The 12,804-nt window shown below is 33.9% G+C and overlaps 1 protein-coding gene across 1 annotated transcript in view; it reads right to left on the bottom strand.

Annotated features, from left to right (window-relative positions):
• Positions 1–12,804, bottom strand: part of LOC119636171 (epidermal growth factor receptor) — a 104,705-nt gene that overhangs the window by 40,241 nt on the left and 51,660 nt on the right. The gene's annotated exons all lie outside the window — the stretch shown is intronic.

Raw genomic sequence — 12,804 nt, 5'->3', positions numbered from 1 at the left:
TTTTTTTTTCGTTTTCTGCTTTTTGGTTTCTTCTTGTTTTTCCTTTTGTTGTTTAAAGTCTTTTGTTTTCTTAGTTTTACATGCATTTCGATGATGGCAACTCAGATTATGCTGAGTTGGCCTCATGGACATGTAAAGCACACACTTAAGTACACGTTTTAGCTTTGGTTAGATTATTGTTGCACGGATGCCACCGCTATAATACAACAACGACTAACTGATTGCATTTGAATGTTGGTCGAAGCAATGGGTTGTACTTCAATATTAATCTCTGTACGAACATTAAAGCCGATTAAAAGCAAAAAGAAAAAGAAAAGAAAAAAAGCTGAGTCTATGTTGCTGCCGCTTAAGGTCGTTTAAAGTTTCGTTTGTATACATATGTACGTTCAACGAAAACTATTTACGGCTGTGTTCGTTTTTTTTTTTTACATAAGCAGAAAATGATTTTTCTTATGGCTCCGCTGTCAAGGTTTTTCTACACTTATAACCGGTGCTTTATGCTAAAAGTTCTCCACCTCCTTTTCTATATCTCTTCATACCCCCCCTGTGTTTTTATTGTACTTTGCCATATTATTTGTTGTTGCTCTCAAAATGTTGATAAATTTTTGAAACCTTTTTCCTGAGTTCTCGAGCGGCTCATTGATCATCTTCCTCATTAATTTTTGCAGAGTTTTTATTTTTTTTTTCTTTTTAAGCATTTTTATTCTGTTTTATTTAAAAGCAAAAAAGAAAAAAAAACTACAACAAATTAGCACGATTTTCTGTGGCCTCTAAATGTTCCTTTTTCTGTTTTGGTTTTGGTTTTTTTTTGTTTTTTTTCACTTTACTTAACAAGAAACATTTTCTTCCAAAATTGCTTAAACAACACGAGTAACATACGTTTCGTTGTGCGAAAAATGGTCATCATCTCTACGATTTCTCGTTTGGTGGAACCAACCATCGCACACACACAACAACATCAACTGTTCGGATAAATTCCAATAAAATTTTTGTTAAATCGTTTTATCAATTGTTTGGCATCATTAAATGCTAACTAACAACGCAAGCGAAGAAAACGAAACAGTTGAAGATGATGAAGCAGCGAAGGTAACGTTAGTTACCATGCCATGGATTGTGGTTGCTGTGTGAATCCTTAGTAAGAAAAGTGTTTTACTCTTCTTGACTTACCGCTGGAATGCTGTTTGTACATACCAACAGCCAACAACAACAACAACAACGACAACAATAATAATAATAATAAAGCGAAAGGCCTCATGCTGTGGTTGTCAACTTCGGTTTCTTTTTACACTAAGATTAAGTTTTGTTGTTGCTATTTTTGTTGCTATTGTTATTGGTTGTGCTGCTGACGTCGTTGCTAACGCAATTCAACAGTTTTCGTCCTCTACCTTCGTAAACATTATTTCTTTACAGCCACACAACAAGATCTCGACATAACTTTGTTTGACTTTAAATGGCAGAAGGATTTTCGTTTTGAAGAATACACTGAAAAAAGTCAAAGAATTTACTCAACTCGTAGGCAAATTTTTGACACCCTCCACTTGCGAATAATAGGCAGAAGATGAATTATAAACCATGTACGAATCACCGCTATATCTATTGGCCGCTTAGCTCGATTTTTTATATTCACTGTTTGGGCCCGCCTAGATCTATGCGAAATTCTGCTACAAAGTTCTGGATCCATATGTGATTTGCAAGTGATAAGTGGTTGTTGCGAGCTTGTTGATAGGCTGACAGCGGTTGACCAAATCATAATAATTCCATTACTCGATTTTAAGTTGACTTTGGTAAATAGTTGTAATAAGTTCTTGACCAATGCTTGACTTGAGGTTAGTTTGCTATGGACTAAGAAGACTCTTATGTGCATTTTCACGTAGCTTTAAATTTATTAATAACTTGTGTATACTATTAGCCATCGACTTTTACTTGCTGTGGTCGTGATTATGGGCCCATCATACTTCGCCTGAAGCTTGGTTTTTGGGGTTTTGTCTTCAGTCTTGCTGGGTTATCAACGGTAGTCACCAGACACAGTGACATGAAAGCGGGAAACGCGTAAGCCGAAGCAAAGGCGTGAACAAAACGAAATGAAAATGCGAACTTTTCCTTACATCGATGATGTATTTCGTGAAGCCCAAGTCCCTTTCACTATCTTGTTCGCATAAATGATACATATTTGACGCATATTTAAAAGTATTACATATGGGAATATAAATTTTCTTAAACTCCCATCCGCGTCGCGCTAGCTAAACTTTCAGTGAGTTCGAAACCATTTTGCCATCAGCAGACGGAAATATAGATGGACAGTCAGACAAACGTGACTAAATTATCTCATCGTCCCGCAGCGATTAAGAAAACGCACTTTTCCATGGATCGTTAATGCATGCTGGCTTAAGTGTAAATCTCTTCCACTTCCCCTTCAGTAATGCGTAGTTGGGCGATAGTTAAACTTTGAGAAAGCTAGCATGCATCGTGCAAACATGAAACAGAAAGGCAAATGGATAGACGAAAAGACAGATATAAGTATATCGCTTCATGATGACGTGAGCAACGGGCATACTTCCTGGGGTCCCTGACTTTTCTGAGAATCACATGTAATTCCATCTTCATAGAGTTAAGATTTTTAAACCAGTAACTCTAATATTGAAATACCGCAAATATATCAGTGTAAGATCCTACGAGTGGTACTGTGTGGTGCAGCCATTACTTCTAACATATTGAAATACTCCCAAAATTTACATTTACAAAATTTATAATTCCCTCTTACAATAATGACAACGAGACTATTCATGATAGCCGGGATTTTCTATTCACTGGAAATCTAACACAACGGATTTCTTCACAGCATTTTGTCGGAATGAGAAATCACGCTAATGCCGTGGCAAGTCTCTTCGGGATGGATCGGAATCAAATAGGAAGAACGAAAAGGATACTGGATCTTCCATTTAGGAATTGAATTATTATTACTAATATAACACTAATGAATTTTCTAAGTATGTGTAGTTGTTTTTCTTTCTTTTTTTTACTTATCTTGTTGTAACATTAACTTAATATCAGACAGATTGCATATTAAATATATGTAAATAAAAGAAATGTTATATTACATCATTGATCTATGTGTCCATTGTAATGTAAAATTAATTTTTGCTTTCAGACAAATCGTATTTAAAAATGTGAAAAAGTTTTCTTTCAATGTTTTCGTTTTTTGTTCCATTTTATTTCTCAAACGACATTCAAGTATCCATGTTTAACATGGTTACGGCGATGATCGTAGCTTATAGTAAGATTTCTTTTTTTTTCTTTTATATATATATATATATATATATATATATACATATATTTTTAGTTAACTTTTTCTTCAAGTAAAGGAGTTATAAAACAACAACGGCAACAGCAGTAATGATCACAGAGCAAGAACAATAGGCAGACGGACAAACAACTAAAACAAAATATTCTTACGCGAAATTCTGGCCTCATCATAATCAGGTTTGTTAAGCAATAATTGTTGTCAATGTAGCGAAAGAAAGAAGGAAACGAAAGACGAAAGAAAGAAAAATCGACGGAAAAGAACGTGTCGCTGTAGTGACTTTAGAAGTAACAAAGGACACGAACAAAAGGTGACTTGAGATTTCTCTGAATCAGAAGAAGAATGGGAAACAATTCGCATTGATAAACTGCGAACTCCTTTTAAGGATATCGATGCACATTAATCAGAGCCAAAGACGCTTTGTGATACCATGAAATTTATTTAAATATAATTGAGTTGAATAAATACAAAAAGAAAGAAGAAGAAAATTTATTCGATTGGGTGAGAAAATAACGCCAATAGGAATTCGAAATGCATACACATTTTTCTTTACGGTAATTTAATAAACATTGTCTAATAGATTTCCCTTATAAGCTTCCCCTACAAGCTTTACTTATTATCAAATTATACCTTAAAAGAGATTAGTTCAGTTTTTTTTTGCAAGAGAATTTCATAATTTTGCATTGGTTTCTTTTTAATGCTAAGGATAGACTAGGCTTTGTCTATTTTTTAGATTCCAATTTAATTTTTACGTTGCATAATTCTCCACCAATTAAACAAACTAAAATAGAAGTCCTTCCATTGTATACTTTCAGGCATATTATACACTTGTTTTATTGCATAGTTTTCGGTTGATATTTCAACAGTTCCTCCTATCTATGTAATTGTTGAGGTATTTCTATTTTTTTATTAATTTTTAAAAGTTAAGTACAATATATTATTCTGGTCTACATCATCTGCGGTATCTAAAAGCTAAACTTATCTACCCGTCTGCCCGTCAGTCCGTCTTGATTTGCTGCGAAGGACATACAGGCCGCGATTTTTTAGATATTATGATGAAATTTGTTACCAGCCCGATTCTTTTGACCCAAGGACAAATGCTATTGAAGCTGGGTCGGATCGGACCGTCCCCAATATGAAGTCTTTTTTTACAAAGAAGTGTTTTGAATAACTATAGGGCGGATTGATAGAGTATTTGCTATGGTGTTTTACGTGATAAGTGCATTTTCCATTTTTTTATCTATTTTTATACCTACCCCTGTAGGATGTGGGGGGCACTCATTTTGTTTTTTTCCATAATATATGTAACACCTTCAGCCTCCCAAGCTTCAGAGACAATATAAAGTATATATTAGTTTGGGGAAAAAGAAATCCATTATTTTTTCGGTAGATGGCTGCACTGATAGATTTCTCGTAAAGTATCGATCAAACAATTTTCGATACTCTACATTTACATACTGTACATTTCGCAGTAAAAAAAATTCTTTTGCTGTTTTTTGTTTGGTGCATTCAGTTGTGAGTTACAGCGTGTTAAAAATGAAAGTGAACAAAGAGAAAGTTCGGTACATTTTACAGTTTTTCTTTGACAAAGGCGAAAATGCAGGCCAGGTGGCTAAAATTGTGAATGGTGTTTATGGTTCCGATACTGTAACAGCCGATTATGTGCAATTTTGGTTTCGTAGATTCCGTTCAGGATTTTTTGATGTTAAAGATGCACCACACACATCGACAGTGACTCGCCAGAAACTTCGGGAGCTTGGTTGGGAAGTTTTAATGCATCCGCCATACAGTCCGGACTTGGCACCAAGCGATTATCATCTTTTTCTTGCATTGCAAAATTTCTTTAATGATAAAAAATTGGAATCTAGGGAGGATTGTAAAAATCGACTACTAGAGTTTTTTGCAAATAGAGACCAGGACTTCTATGAGAGAGGCATTTCGAAGTTACCTTTAAAATGGCAACAAATCATACAACAAAACGGTGCATATTTGACCCAAATCGGACAATCCGAAGCGTGTTAAATAAAGTCCTGAAGTTCATATAAAAATAATGGATTTCTTTTTCCCCAAACCAATATATTCTTGATCTTGAGCATGAAATTCAGAGTTGATTTAGCCATGTCTGCTCGTCTTTGTGTCTGTGCGGTGTGTGCTGTTGGCACTCTACTGTCCGTAAAAATGATGATATCGACTTCAAATTGAGTAGAAACATGGGCTAAATCAGCCCAAGCAGAAGCGTGCAGTGGAGCGTAAACTGAACTCTACCCCCTTTTTTTTTGAACCGCCATGCCCACACAAAGTCGCAAGAATTTAAATTTTGCTTTTTTCAGTTTTTTGAAATTTTGTGCTTCTTGATTATAAGGCAAACAAGACAGAATGTTTAAAACTGTTTTGCGCACTCCTCAGATGAAGATATATTATCTGCCTAAATGTGGGTTAATTTTAAACTGAATATGATAGATACAGCGATTAATTTTTTCCTAACAATACCAGAGATACGAATATCAAATGAAAAACTTGGAGAGTAGAATGCCAAAGTGGTGGGTGTGAGAGATAGGGCCCCGCCGACTGTAACTTTCTTACTGGTTTTTATAATAATTTAATTAATTCTTTTAAAATTATTTATGAAATTTAATTACATTGTGTGTGTGAGTTCTTTTGATTTGAATCAGCTATTGACTGTACTTGTATCAAAAAGAGCACGTTCTGAATAATCGAGTTAATCTTTTGCGATTTTCTTATAAGTTGAAAGCATCAAATTAAAATTTTTTCCTTTTTCTTTTTTCAAAATCGGTAAACGAAAACTAAAAATGTTTGTTTAACATGAATATTTTCATAAAACAACAAATACAGCTTAATTACACTGGCGGCGTTAAATTAAACGTTTGGTATGTATGTAACACACATATATGTTAATCCAAGTGTCTCTTTCTATTTTCTTGTGCCTCTATTTCAAGCCGTTTGCTTGATCGGCTGGTTTTGTTTCTTCTTTGCGTACACACGTTTGCATAGAATCAAACGCAAGTCAAGTAAGTGCGAGTAAATGTAAAAACAAAAATAAAAAAATATAAAAAAAAATTTTTTTTTTTTCATTGCTTTGTACATATATTCACGTTTGCGTTTGTATAGAAGTGTATGTGCGTATCTTTTACCTCAACATAAATGCTTTAGAGATTTTTGTTAATTTTTGGCATGCGTGTGTTTTCGTTTGCTTTAGTTTGTGCTATAGTTTACTTATCCAGTGAATGTTCGTATAGCCAAGGCATTCACTTTCAAGAGCTCTTATGGTAGTGCCGTTAAGTTTACCGTTTACCGCTTCGTCCCTGTTTTGATATTATTTTTTTTTTTTTTTGTTTTATACCCCGTTTAAGCGCATGAGTGTGACTGTTTTGTTTTTTCCGCTAATAAATGTAAATTTTGCAAAAAAATAAAAAAAAAGCAAACATACACTTCACCGCAAGGATGACGTGGCATAATAATTAGGTTAAAGTATATGTTACTTTACTTCAAAAAAAAGTATTTCATTAACGTGTTAATTGGACGTTCATTTTCCCCGAAAGTGGTCGCTGAAACATTTCTTCTCTAAAGAGAATCGGAACCGAAAGCTTTCTACATTTATCTATGACGTGGGCGAGCAATAACGGTTACGAAAACCTTATACTGTCGGGGCTTAGCTTTGCGCAGGCAATTGAATGGTGAACTGCCTGTTTCCCGTTAACCTGATAAGAACATTTGCTGACCATGTGACTAAGCTTGTTTCTAACGATAACCGAGACTACAACAATCCACCAGAAACTCATTGAAAAATTTCAAGAATTTTAAATCCTAAGCATAACCTTTTAAAAAAGTGATTAGAGTGAAAGCGGGGCGACGGTGCGAGTTTATGTGCAAAAGAACGGATCCGAACAAGGCTTGAAAGATCGCAATAGCAACTTATTATTACTCTTCACTTCACAACCAGTAGTGCAAGCTTGGAAATAAATGTGCTTAAGACAACCGCATGGCCACAACAGCGTAAATCTACAGGAAAGATTCGGGTCAAGGTGTTCAGCAAGTAATCTCATCAAAATCAATCAATTTCATCAAAATTTAATTGGCCAAGGCAGAAATTTAACGCTTTCTAAGACTAGACAAAGCGGACTTTGCCTTACATTCTTGTAGATAAAATGCATCCAAAGAGCATGCCTGTACATGTTTTATTTTTTTTTTTTTTAAATAACCAATCGCTCAGGAGGAGTCCCCTATACTTGTAAGATGGTAATGGTCAGAAAGAAGTGGGGAAAAAGAAAGGGATAGGAGAGACGCGCAGCGTAGTAGGTAACAGCCCAATCCGTAAGTGTTATGCCTTCACTCACCGAGCGCTCACTCCACCTCTACCGAACAGATATTCGAGCTGTGATGTAAGCCCAGCTATTCGATGAAATCATAAGCCAGCTTCGATCATGGTCTTGGCATTCGGCTAACATTCAATCCATGTTCGCCTAATAAAATTTTCAATTTTATTTCAACAATTTTCGTAAAGAAATGGAAATCGTGTTCTCCTCAAATCTTCTAAGTAAATATAATTCGAAAATTGTGCTTATGAGAGAGTTTTTCTATTCAAATATTTTTCTTAAGTTTGCCTTAAGTAGCGGCAGCAAGAATTGTGACAGAAACCGAGAAATTTTTCAAAATGCTACGTCAAAGTGTAAAGTGGGCGTGTCTTACTTTCAAAATCGTCTACAGCAAGCGCAATTCTGAACTATACCACAAATTTGGTTACAGAATTTCGTGCAAATATGTAAAGTTAAGACCGACGTAACCAGCTGACCCGCCCATAAATAATTATCGCAATATTTTGCAGTTTCTATGTGCAAAGTTTTTCAAGTTACTTGGGAGTTGGCGGCTGTGATTTTAGCTGCAGTCTATAGACGAATGACGAAATCGTGTGTTATGCCTCCATAAATTCGAAAACTTTTTCTGAAGTTTGTTGACTATGTAAGCTATGGCTTAAATAAGTTTAAAAGTTCATCTTTTCTTAATAAGAAGCGATTAAAAAACTTTGCGTTGAGAATATAAATTTTTGATGAAAATTTTTGAAGAAAAAAATTATTTTGGTACAAATTTTTCTTACCCTAATATCCGACCGCCATCGGCTCCTTCCTGGCCTAGGCTACAACTGATTGTGCGAACATCGGGAACGCACATTAAGTATGGATGGGTTGGCAGTGACAGGTTTAGTGTTAAAAATATTCTTTGATGAGTTTACAAGTGTGCGATTTGTTTGTGTTCGCCTAAGTTTTTTTTTTTCTTCTTTTAGAAAAATGCTTCCTTGGCGTGCTCCTGGAATATGGTATATATAATATGGCACCGGGCTTTACTGGTTATAGTATTATTTTTATTTTACCTACTTTTACACCTGAGCAGCCATAGAGTACTTCACGTTCGTTTCAACCGAAATATTTTATTTATTTATTAAATTATTTTTTTTTTCGTTTTGGATATTTTGTGATTGCATCTTAATTTGTGAAGAGTTTCCTTTGCTTTCATTTTTATTTTTATTTGGTCTTGGTTTGGTTTTGTGTTTTTACTTTTATTTTTTATATTTCAGTATGTTTCGGCTTTTAAACATAAAATAAATTATGTCGCGCTTTAGTATTTATTGGTTATGCATTGACTTGCATGTTAATGCTTATAATATGAACGTGTGTGCGGCGGTATTGTTTGGGCGTGTGAGTACAAATGAGCGCGCGATAGTAATTTGTTTAAGGTTTATGTTTCACACTTTTGCATTTATTACTATTGTATGACCATCACCATAACACCGCCATCCTTTTTTTCTTTATTTTATGAGTGCCACACAATGTCAACGGCAGGCAGGCAGGCAGGCAGGCAGACCGATTGACAACCAAGCGAGCGAAGCAGTCTTCACCAGTTTACAATCCATCCATTTAAGCTTTCAATACACATATATATATATATATATATATATATATGCATATATATACATTTATGTATAACTAAGTGTTGTGTTATAATGTTGCAACAACGAAATCAACAACAACAGCAACAACAATTACATTTACAACAACAACAGCAACTAGAACAACAATGGCAATAACAGTATTCTTCGTTATGCTGTGTTGCTGTTGTCCAAAGTTGTCAAAGTCATTGACCCGTTTTGTTTTACAGCTTATTTCGTGTATGCGCGTCCGTCCCCCCCCCCCCCCTCCGTCATTTATTTTTTTTCGGAGGGTGTGTTTAAAATTAAACCTTTAAAGTTTAAAAAAAAAAAAATAAGTAAAAAAAATAAAAAAAAAAAAAAAATTTTGTTATCGCGTTCGTATTCCTTGCAAATATTCATAATAACGTGCCGTTTTTACTTCTGTTGTTGTTGGCGTTGTTTGTGTATAGAATTCTGGTTTTATTTGCTTTCATATGCTCTTAAATATTTGTTCAAATACACAGCTGTGCTATGCTATGCTATGCTATGATATGATATGCTATGTTGTGCTAAACCTCGTATATTGTTGCTCTGATGTTCATTAATTTTTATTTTTGTTTTTTTAAACTTCACACAAACACTACGTACACACATACATAAACGTATAATTTGAGAGAAAAAGGCCAACACTCTACATTCAAAACTTCATAAAAGTATAAATTGTTAGTTAGTTAGTTGCGTTGTTGTTGTACTATATATGTGAAAAACCTACTCATATACACAGATGCAAACGGCTTTCAACCATTCACCGCTAATCTATTAAGTGTTAATTTATATTAAAAAATGAGAAAAAAATTTATGCTTTTTTTGTAAAATTTAAACAAATTTTATTTTTTACTCTTCAGCAAAACTAATAACCGTAACATTATTTAATACTAATAATAATAATAACAATAATTGACTTTAACTACACAACCCGTTGATAATGATGAGCATTATGTGTGCTTATGCGAGCATAATTTACAGAAGTTTTTTTTTTTCGTTTGTTTTTTCCATTTATTAAGACGTTAATGCATTTACGCAAAAATTAGTTATTGCTTCGGATAAGTAACACATATGGACTACAATTACAAACGATCGTCTCACGCCTTCATCTCATGATCAAACTACGGTCGCATAAGCAATCAATAAAGTTCCTGAAGCGCTTTCTATAAGTCTAATAACCCAGAGAGGGGGAAAGAGAACGCGGAAGTCCTTTGGCAGTCAGCATTAAGGCGAAAGCATATGAAATCTCAGTCGCCTCTCAAAATATTTGGGTGAATTTGGATTCAATTCTTTTCGAATCTGAACTGAGATTTGGTTATACCCTACATCAGATGGTAGAGGACACATGAAGTTTATGCGGACCTATCTAAAAGAAAGAGATTAAGTTTGAAAATCGGGAAGACACCCTACGTTTTTCACAATCCATGGCATATAATGGCTTGCAGCATTTTGACTAAGCAGTCGGAGCGAAATATTTGCTACCGTCAGCTTGCAATTACTTCAATTATAAGAAAAAAGGTTTCACCGCCGTGGCAGATATTAATATAAAAATTTGTACAAATGTTCCGGGCAATGTTCGCATCGCGTTATTAAGTCGCGTAAGTTTAGTCTCGCTGACCACACCAAGTCGTACTTTGGCGCCTAATAAAATGCTTCAAAGGCAATTAAAACAAATAAGAAAATTAATTTCGGCTGTGCTCGGATATTTAAAGAATATATATATATATATATATGTATTAAATTTCGTGAAGTTGGGTGGAAGGTGCCAGTTTTTCCATATTCGTACATACGTACGGCTTACTTACTGCTTGCATATATGGAAAAATTTTCATCACTAAATCTATTGCAGTGTATGGGCAAGCACTAGCGGTACTCTTCTCAAGTTCTAGCTGAAATCTCAATCGTTGCGACCGGGAGAAAAAAATTATCAGATTGAGCTTTTTACCGTTTTGGATACTATAGGTTTGCCTTGCCTATAGCTTATACCAAAAGATATATCGGACAATTCTCATACGTGCAGCAAATTTAATTGGAGTTAATTCGGGTTCATCTGCTTATCTTATTTTCAAAGCGAATAAATTAACCGATTTATTGTATATATGGAGGATGGAAAAGCATGAGATATGATCTAAGAGCAACTTTGCACTTTTTTTTTTCTATCGAGTGCACATTACTTCAAAAAGACTTATTAAGCGTAGAATTGACACTGAGGCAGAATTGATTTATTCTACTGGTTGATAAGTAATTAAAAGTAAAAAAGAAAACAGATACTTTGTATAATTTTTATAACTTAGATTAATTCATTTATGTGTTCATTTTGTTTGTTGTTTTTGTTTTCAATTTTTTCTCTATATGTTTTTATGGAAATCTTTAGTCTATCACAAAAAAAAGCAAATTATAAAATAGCTCAAGGAAAACCAGATAATTAAATGTATTAAGTTAAAGTTGTATGTTCTCAATGCATGTCTCTATAATTAAAGTTAATACAAAATCATCGACATCATCATTAGCAACAGCACCATCAACGGCTTTGACAATAGAAACTTATCTATGCATTATTCTTGAATATTGCTTTTTTTGCAGTATTCCTAAAAAAAAAAAAATGAATGAACAAAAAATAAATTAAAAACAAATTCAAATCTTCTAAGTGATGCCCTTTACCATTCAATAATTATTTGAACATTCTCTTGCACCAAAAAAGTGAAGACAAATCGTCTTAAGTGGAAAACAACGCAAACGATTGAGCAAAATGAGCTCAAAACACAAAAAAAAAAAAAAAAAAAAAATACATTGGAAAGTACATCATCTTGCATAAAATACTACTAGTATACGTATAGATAACGTATATACACATGCATAGGTTGGCGCAAGCAAGTAGCTTTACATGTGTACGAAAATTCGTACAAGCGTAGTTATCATATACAGATATACGCTCATGCGTACATACATACATTTATAGTATATCATATACATATATATGTGTGTGTGTGTGTGCAAGTGGTACTATATGAAAAAGTTTATGTTTATCTTGAACGTAGATAAATGTATATGTATATATACAAATGTGTGTGTGTGTGTGTGTGTGTGTGTGTATACATATGCGCACCTATGAACGTATGTTTGTTGATTCTGCGATGGAGATTTATAAGTTTTATTTGTTGTTTAGTGTGAAATTGAAATTTTTTTTGTTTCATTTTTGTCTTTTTGTTTTTTTTTTTTTCCTTTTTACTTTAAACCGGTTTTTTATTATGATTTTTTTCTAGAGATATAAACAAAAACTTATCCAGGTGTGTGTTGTATGTGTAGACGAAATGAGACTTATGAGTGTATAATAGAAAGATTGAAGAAGAGAGAAAGTAAGTAAATGAGTTTTAGTATATTTTTTTCCCTTTTTACATATGCGTCAAGATATTGAGATCATTATGGATTGCATTTGGCGAAAGAGAGAGAGAAAGAGCGAGAGTGAGATACTGGCAGCATCTTTTAGATACTTTTCAGCATCTTGTGGATGGTTTTAAATTAAAATATTTTATAT

The sequence above is a fragment of the Glossina fuscipes genome, unplaced genomic scaffold, assembly GCF_014805625.2.
Source record: "Glossina fuscipes isolate IAEA_lab_2018 unplaced genomic scaffold, Yale_Gfus_2 28, whole genome shotgun sequence".
In the NCBI taxonomy this organism is placed as follows: domain Eukaryota; kingdom Metazoa; phylum Arthropoda; class Insecta; order Diptera; family Glossinidae; genus Glossina; species Glossina fuscipes.
This window is presented reverse-complemented; position numbering and strand designations above follow the sequence as displayed.